The following is a 10,102-nucleotide window of genomic DNA, read 5'->3' as shown; positions in this document are numbered from 1 at the left end:
CATCAAGCAGAACTGGAGCTAAGCCCGAGCCTGAGGAGTTGGGGAGGACCACGAATACCAGCACATGCTCCCTCACACTGTATGCACGTAGCCCTTTGCTGAATGCACTTCTCTTCATGACGTGTACGGACTTCTGTTTGAGCACATTTGAAGACCTAAAACATACAAGTCATGAGCATGACTCCACAGTGCACATGCACAAAGTAAGAAAAGAGTGACAATATGATAAAACAATCACCACAGGATGCACACTCTATTCAGTCACCCTTGACTGGAGTTAATACAGCAAGGAAACCCATTTGCACATTATACTTCCAAGCTGCTTTAATAGAGCAACTACAAAAAACAACAACAGCTCTGTAAATCAATAGTGAGCCAAAACAACAACAGCAGCGGCAAAAATCTCTCAAATCTTACATTTCAGCAGCACCAGATTCCTCAATCAAGCCAAAAATAGGCATTAAAAGCTCTTTAAAATACTGTTGATGGCTTTTGGTTACAGGCAGTCTCCATTCTCATGCCTGGCAACGGTCTTTTATGGCTAGGGACCTAATACAAGATTTCTGTTCTAGTGCAAACACAGTGGCCATGGGCACCAAGGAACAGCTGCCGTATAATTGAATTAACATTCGCCTTCTGCTCCGGCACTCAGCACTGAGCTGAGAACTCGTACACATCCCTCCACGAGCTCCATCAACCTGCCCATGAATATGCATGCTACTGGTGATAAATATGCAGTCACGGTGTAATGTTTGTGGAGTTGCCTATATGGTGGATAAAGAGCTATACATGGACTATCTTGGGAGAGTGACACAATATACATCAAGTCCGTTGATCATTTTTAGTACCACAGGCCCTCCGAGGGAGAGAGCTGTGCTGTTGGTGGAGCTGCAGTTTAATTCAAGGTCTAACAGAGACACCTAGTGGACTGCGTATTAGCAAGTAAGTCAAGATACAGTTATTGTCATTTAAAATACATACCGTGCACACTCAGTAAATATTAACAATATCGGACAAAGACAAAAATTTCTTTTTTTTTCTTTACATGTGTATCGTGTGTATGTAAATCTAAAACAAAGAAGAACATTATGATGATAAAGTTATCTTAAAATGACAATGACAGAACACATGGCATTTAATTTGACATTTTAAAATGGGACTTAGTCATTTAAACACTAAAACAATAGGCACGAGGACATTTCTGAGTGACATATTGTGAAATATTGTGTAACACTGCAGGAATGCACATGCAGGAATATTGGGAATGTGCATAAAACGACTTGTAAATACATGCTGCTATTGCTTCAGTGCATTCTGGGAGGTTTCCAAACATAGCTACCTTGGCAAACGTAGAATTGCACCTGTGGTGGCTTACCAATTATGTGTACTAACCTGTCACATATACACTTTATTAGGTACACCTTGCTTAATTCTTTGTGGCATAGATTCAACAAGGTGCTGCAAACGTTTCTCAGAGAGTTGGGCCCATATTGACATAATAGTGTAAGGCAGTGACTGGAATAAGGCATAAGGTGTCGCTGTTGAGCTGCATATATATATGGTAGATCTAAGCAATTTTGACCATTTGTCCTCTGCAGGACACCGTAGTTCAGATTTCTCGTTCGCGCGGGCGCCATCTTGGTTCAGTGTTTACTGTGATTTGCAAAGGTAAGCACTGTCAGTGGTGTACTGCATTGGTTTTTTGTTTAAAAATAAGTGTTCCACTGTGTAAAATGGCGGTTTGCTAAGCATATATTGTGTTTGTTGGGAGGTTCATGTATTGTCTGATAAGAGTATGAGCAGTTTGTGTGCATGTTTCATTTGGTAATATCTGCCGCAATTTCGGGCTACATTCCCGCTAGTTAGCAGAGCATTCATTCGGGCAAAGTAATGCAAGATGAAGCATTAGCTTTTCAGCTACAGTTTGCTGGTAATCCTGCTATGTTAGTTTTGTGTCATACTCATTCCTGAGACCGAGGAATTTTGTAAAGACATGATTATTTTTGCTTAATGTGTTTTTTATATATTTGTTGTTGGCTTTTACTATGTTGATAATCACGCAGTGTTTACTGTGATTTGCAAAGGGCCAGCAGCAGAATTGGAGTGGTGTTTGCCCCAGCATCTGAATAAACGGTGCGGTCCGAGCCACAAATTGAACGCCTGTGTCCAACTGGTCTCTCTGCTGTGCACCCCAATCCAACACAAACTTACACAACGTAGAGTCCAGGGTGTAGGGAGGCCCCTGCACTGGTTGGGTTACAATAGCAAAACACAGTTCCTGCAGATTTGCAGATCCATAATGCAGATTTTCCATCCCATTCTAATATGATTTAAGCTTTATGACATATAACCTGCTATCTTGCTAGAAGCAGCCATCAGGAAATGGTTACACTATGGTCGTAAAGGGATGGACATGATCAGCAACAATGCTTGGGGGGTCTGTTGTGTTTAAATAATGCTCAGTTGTTATTAAGAGGCCTGAAGTGTGCCAAGAAAACATCCCCACTCCATTACTGTCACGGCGGGGTGCGCTGGTGTATTTTTTGAAACAAGACCCAAAAGCAGATGTGGACGAGGAGTTGCAGGTTTAAACAGAAAGCGATCCTTTATTTGGATGATAGCAGGAGTAAAGCATGGCACCCTAAGTAAACTAAAAAATACTAAGAAACAAATACTATGAAGTTCTATGACTAAGACTATAACAATGACTAAGACAATGCTGGGGATAACAGACAATCTGACCACGACATTCAGAAAACAGAGGACTTAAATACACACATGAGGTGATCAGGGGAAGTGGAGACACATGAGGAAACAGCTGACTTGGATATACATAATGATGCACAGGAAAGAGTAAATTAAATGCAGTAAACAAAGAACAGACTCTTTCAAAATAAAACAGGAAACACGGAGGGGAAGATGACAGAAACGACAACATGAACTTGACAACATAAGACACACAGACATAAACACATGAACGGCAAGGGAGACTTAACACAAGGGTAATATAATAAGAAATGAGCTAGAATAACTTAATGAACCTAAACAAACAATAAACATCAAAATAGACTAAAACTCAAAACACTGGGTCGCATGACCCAGGTCCATGACACTTACATCATTTCTCAGCAGCTTCACTCGCTCACTGGATATTTAATATTTAGATTTTCCCAGGAGGGTGGCACGGATGCCCCTCCAGTGGTCCTCCTTGGGCTCTCACATTCTGGGGCCTCTGGATGTCTGGAGCCTGGATCTCCTCCATGCCTGCTTCATGCCCTGGGGGACAGGGCCCCATTACATGGGGAAACCTTTTGAATACAAGCGCACTGATCCACACAGGTGTGCACACAGGTGTTCACTGTTCATAGACATAAACTACACCTTTATTGGCTGCTATTTCCAAGCACATTATGCGCTGTCGGTCCTACAACAACATTCAATATTTAGTATTTACTGCTGTTTACACTTAGCTAGATTAACGTGATGGTGTTGTGTTTAGTATGTTGCTCTGTTGTTGTTGTTTTTTGCTTGTTTTCTCGTCTTTTTCTCTCAACAGGTGATCCAGGAGATTTTTTTCCTCTTCTTTCTCTTTTTAAGTGCCGTTTCTCACTGTCCCTCTTCCCTTCTGTTTTTCTTTTCCTTCATCTTTCTTTCTGCCTTTCCTATCCCTCAGTCATGTCTGTCCCATTTGTAACAACTGAAAATAAAATAAAATAAATAATAACAACAAAGGTCGATCAAATGGACCAATACGGCCAGGCCGTGATGATCCATTTGGCAAAGTAAATCCACTGGGTCTCCTTGTTGGTCTTCAGACAACAATTCTGACGGCTAAAGAACCAAATGGGACAGGCAATAAATAAATAAATAAAAATTTAGATTTTCAGACTAGTCTGTAAATTCCAGAGGTGGTAGTGTGGGAAAATCCTATTTGGCACCAACAACCATGCCAATTTCAATATCACTTAAATCACCTTTCTTCCTCATTCTGGTGCCTAAATGCACTGAGTTGCTGTCATGTGATCGGCTCATTGGATACTTGCATTGATCAGTGGTTGAACAGGTGTACCTAATGAAGTGGCTGGTGAGTAGGGATGGGTATCGAAAACCGGTTCTTGTTGAGAACCGGTTCCCACTGTTTCAATTCCTTGGAATCGTTTGCCACTTTTAAAAACGATTCCCTTATCGATTCCAGTCGCCCCGAATGACGTCATCACGTTGAGTAGCGTCTTTTACCCAGTAGGAAACACGGCGCCTGAGCAGCACAAACGCTCAAAAGTTTGGTTACACTTTATGAGAAAGGATGACAACAGGGCAACGTGCAATACTTGCAAAGTAGAGATTTCATCAAAGGGAGGAAACACTACGAATATGCAAAAGCATTTGCTCAAAAAACACGCGATTGCTTTCAACGAATGTCGTGTTTTTGATCCGCTCCGGACTAGCGAAGCTCAACCCAGCAGCAGCGGTAGCGTTTCCACGTCCTCTCCCGTTAATACTGCAGGTAACTAATCAATTAGCATTGCATATTATGTTAGCGCGATTTACCTTATTACAAAACCTGCTATTACTGTGGGTTGCATTTAGATAACCATGATGAGAGAGACAGAGTCTGGCTGGCTCAGATGCTGGCAGTTCTCGCTGCAGTCTACCGGTAGCGTCTCCTTTCAGGCCAGGATAGACGAATGTCACCCAGCAGTGTCTAAGTTTGTGGTCAAAGGCTTGCACCCATTTGCCACAGCAGATGTCCCCGATTTCACTTTGGTAAGTGAATGTGTTTAATTGTAGGCAGGACATTACTGGATATTCTTGTGTAATTGCTACAGAATAATTTATGTTAAACTTTGTTATTGCTACAGGAGAATATTTATTTTATTATTTTACATATACATTTTTTTTTCCTGGGGACCCTGTGACACCCCATTGAAGAGCCGTAGGCTGTGGATCTCTTAAGATCTCACTGTTGGGTTTGTAAGGCCATGTTACTCCTAAATTTCTATCTTGTTCAAAGAGAAGATATAAAACACAGTTCTAAGCTAATCGACTTTAGTGTTCTCCTTTTAAAAAAAAAAAAGAATCGATAAGAGAATCGATAAGGAATCGAATCGTTAAACAGAATCGAAAATGGAATCGGAATCGTTAAAATCTTATCAATACCCATCCCTACTGGTGAGTGTATAAAAGTGCCTGCTGATAAGAGAAAACATTGCTCAAAGTCTGTTATACACCATCACCTTAATCTAACTAAAGTGTGACTGAACACTGTAAAGAAAATAAAACTTTCTGTCAGAAAACTTTTCCTTTCATACTTTACAAAGTTAACACTCCTAGTTTGAGATGCAGATTCTCCTGTATTTTGCAGCTTAAGCCAGATCTGTCATGCTCATCTCAGCTCCACTGTTGGACTTTCTTCTTTTAGTTTTGCATAACTCACGATTTTAAGAATTCCATACTTTATATTGGACTTTCATGAGTTCATCTACCTTATGAATGTACAACATAATTGGCAAATGTATGCACAATTGTCACTAAGTTAGTAGTGAATATACTGTTGAAAATATTCATTTAACTTCTTTACTTGGGTTAAAGTAAAAAAGTACAGGCTCTGAAAAGTTCTGAAAGTGTAAAAGTAAAAAGTCTTTGGAGCACCTTTCTACAAGATATTTTTGTGCAAAGCTAAAATAAAATAATATTAAGGAAACCTTTTTCAACTTAAATTCTAATTCTAATGAATGTTGACTGTTTAAACATCTGTCATGTAGAACAAAGAATTGATTTATTTAATAGCTCTTTTTGCTTTTGGCTGTGTTAATACAAGGTTAATACATTGTGGATGGATGACTTTGTTTCCACACCTTAAAGTGTGGTGTGTGCTGCAGGAACTCCAAGGCTGGTTGTAGTGACTCATTGTGGGGAAATGAATCAATTATTAAAAGTCAGAATAATTTCTGTTGTGAGTGGCAGTAGTTTCTGTGTACAGCCTGTGATCAGCTGACCTGTGCTGCTGCTCTTGTTGCAGATGTTAAATGAGCTATCGAGGCTCATTTCCAACTCCAACTTAAACAGTATAAACTAGTACTAGTACTATAAAAGGTAGAATTCAGTGAATCAGTAATCATCTTAAACTTAATCTGATATCTGTAAACTGTGATCTAAGCCAACATTAACCATGAACACCACAAATGAGCTGCACCACCCCAGTACAGTGCCTAACTGTAACTCCAGTGCAAACTAGACAATGTGGCCTGCATTAGACGTCCTAGTATTTCCCTCCAAACTGAAAAATGCACAGCTAGCATACTTAACTTTGTTTTACAGTGCATCTGACAGAACATAACTTCACCAACACATGTATGGATCTTATGTTTATTAAAAACAAATGCCAAAATTAATAGGGACATTAAATGTAAGCTTTAAATTTCCAGTTTATCAAATATCACTGCATCCTTACCTTTAAACACATCCTCTCTTCTTGCTTTTTTGTCCTGTTTTCTTTTTCCATCTCCAATTAAAGTTATATATACAGCAACTGTACCTTTAGCTAACAGACACACTTTATGCCAAGCAGCACAGAAGTATTTAGTACTTAGATAACACTTTATAACATGCCCCACATGCTGTATCATCGAGTGTTGCAGTACTTGTACTTTGTTACTTCCCACCTGTGCTGTACACAGTATAAAAGTTAGACATATCCACCATGGTGTCACAAATTGGTGTCTGGACCCGACCACATGGGTCTTTCTGGAGCCAAAAGTACCCATATTTGTATAAGGGGGAGAAATTGTTAATCCGAACAACTTTGGTTAAAAAATGTATCTCCATAAACTATACTTGTGTAGCATACAGACACAGACACAGATGAAATATTAGAAATGTAACTAGCAGGCAAATAAACATTCACTCACCAACACTAAAATCCTGTCCCAAGTCAATGGACATATCCCAGATAATCCACCTTGCTGGAGACTTGAATGACCCAAATTCAGATACTAGATTTAAAACTTTATTAATGGCTCTAATTAATCAATGGCTTTTGGTAGTTTACACATCTGCAATGTGGTTTAATCAAAAGAGGAGACAAACTTTTTTAGAGGATCATGTCTGAAAAGAGATCTGGTGTAAAAGTCTACCAAATCAAACATGTGGATCTACTTGCTGTGACATTCTCTTATGCTTATTACCATTTTATTTACAGCAGCATGACCTGAAATGAAAGATTGAGCCCATAAACTCATCAGGAAAGTGTTTGTGCAGGTCAAGTCCAAGTGCTGTTTTCTCATAGACTTCTATGGGACCAGAAGTCTTTGAAACCAGAAGATTTGCCCCTGAATGGTAAAAGAAAATGAAAGAAAACAATGCAGGTTTAACACAGATCAGGACTGTTGTCTGTGAGGCCAAAAGCAGCAAAGCCCACAAACTGGCTGTTTCACATATTTTTACTGTCACCTGGTGACAGTAAACAGCTACAACATGTAGATGATCTGTAAAGCCATTTATGTGATCAAACACATCCTGTGTCATGTAAGAAAAATTACTTTTATATATTCTAACCCAGTGATTTGAAATTTTCACCATGATTCAGTAATGACTTTTATATATATAATTGCTCCGGTCATTTTCTTGAAAAAGATACTCTTATGTATAAAATATGTAGAGTATCTTTATATCTTTAAAAATGTCAGATGGTGTTTTGCAGAAATGAAGACAGGCAGACATGATCTGAGCCCTTTGAATCAAGATTTATTGATACGGCTGTGCAGTCACAGAGCATGGTGGCACACACGGCCGCCTGGCCGGCATGGGACAGCAACACACACGCACGCACGCACGCACGCACGCACACACACACACACACACACACTCAGTCAGTCTGTTTATTCAGGGATGTAGTAGAGAGTAGTACAGAACAAAGTGAAATTCAACATCTTTAAAATTATTATTTTTATGTCACCTATCCTTTTTGTCTCAATTTAACTTTGATATTATGAATGCTTTTTATAAAAGCAAACATATCAGGAGTATTGGCCTGATGGAGCATTTAAAACTAATACTAGAATAGATTCAAAATGAATTGTTCACTCAGGTTTACACAGTCCACTGCATCACTTTTTGTTTCTCTCCCACAAACACTCATCTCATCATACTCTCATCAACAGAGAAGATCACAGTGAGGAGATCAGAAAATGCACATTAAGTATTTTGTGGCAGTTTCTCACACACAAAGACGCACGCGCACACACGCACGCACACACAAATCCTTCAAACCCATCTAACCTCAGTCATTTCAACAGTTTGAGATCAGTCATTATAGAGTGAATCAGACTAAACAAGGAGGAAAAAAAGCATTAAATGAACAACAAATGATTTGTTTCATAGTAAACATTACAAAACACCATGTTCAGAAGTCTTTACATGTCATAACAGCTATTTTTCCTATTATGGTTGGTATAAATTCCTGTTACATATTCATACAGTAGGCTATCACAGTAGCTAGTGGAAGGTAGAGCAAACTACAAGACTGTACATGTGTTGGTCCCTCAGTAGGGCAACTATAATCTGTTTTACCAAGCAGCCTATTGTGAGGATGCAATAAATTTTTCTTTTCAATCTAATTTGGCGAGACTGTTAGAATAGAAATTTACATTTATGAATCTCTTGAATTTTTCTGACTTCAAAGTTGGTGCAAGAAAACATCACAGTGACACAGATAGAGGAGAAACAAAAAGAAGTCCCTACATGTTACAGACGCACGTTTTTGACAATCCATCCTCCAAGACAAAGGAGGAGCAAAACGGTACAATAAAACAACAGAGGGACAACATACGTACAGCACAAAACAGCCAGAATAAACGCATCTAAATGAAATAGAGCAAAATATGCGATCATAAATACATTACTTCTGCTGACTTTACAGAGACAACGTGTGTTTTTCAAATCTTGAGTGTGTTGGAAGATATTAACTGGTTTGTTTGACCTTAACCGGATCAGCACAGATTAAAATGACATCACAAAATTTTCCTACAGATGAAAGGTGTGAAAACGGAAGTACAGATAGAGGCACACATTCAGTCAGTTGGCCTGATAACCAATGACTCTAGTTTTTTCTTTTCTTATTTTTTCCTTTTTTTAGGTAAAAAGCAGCATGTGATTACATCGCGTGAAAAACTGCCATACCCCTCCAGAGAACTGATGTTCCTGTTACAATGAAAAAAATGAAAGGGGGAAAAGGTAATAACCCCTTTTAGAACGCAGGATAATATATACTATACATATCAGTAGCTGTGTACACATGTATAGTATGCTTACAACTTATTGTAAAAGCCAGCTAAATGCCAGGAATTTGACCTTAGCACAGTCAATTTGGGAATTTCCAAATAAAAGAATGCAAGGAAAATAAAATAAAAGTGCACTATTGTGGAGAAAGCATATCCATCATACTGCAAATACTGCCGCAATGCTTCTTTTCCTTTCTTCCAATTATACGTATTACATTAATAGTAAAAGCTGAACCTGCATTGCAGTGGTTTAATATGTTACATTTGCACAGTAAGCAATATTTGCATCATCTGTACACGAGATTACAAGCCTTAAAAACCTTGGCAAACAACCAAGAAGCGATACAGTGGGGACTCATAGCCTGTGATGCATCAGATGGATTCAGCCTGCTAATAGGTGTATGAGCACACTGTAAACATGTACATTAAACACTACGCCCACAACCTAGAAGGTGAAGCTGCTGTTATGTAACTGTGCTGGAAAAGGAAACAAAAATACATATAGAAGATTTTTCAGCAAACAATGTTGACATTTTGCTACAGCTTTCATCCATGTAAGAAGGCATCGAGCAGAAGACAAACTTTGTGAGGATCTTAAAACACATCTAGGGCATGATTCATACGTGACATGAGCAATACAAATTGTTTTACCAAAAAAAAAAAGTACTGAAAAGAGAATTTTATATCTTACAAAAACTTGAATGGATTTGCGTGTGTGATATGTCTTAAATTGCACAAGAGGCATTCCCATTGTTTTCAACTATTATTTTAAACTATGTCAAAAATTGTGGTGGATTGTGGATAGATTTCTACTCCTTCTCCAG

Source organism: Diplotaxodon limnothrissa, linkage group LG18 (assembly GCF_057381915.1).
Source record: "Diplotaxodon limnothrissa isolate DT_005_m linkage group LG18, D_limnothrissa_male_GT1.1, whole genome shotgun sequence".
NCBI lineage: Eukaryota > Metazoa > Chordata > Actinopteri > Cichliformes > Cichlidae > Diplotaxodon > Diplotaxodon limnothrissa.
This window is presented reverse-complemented; position numbering follows the sequence as displayed.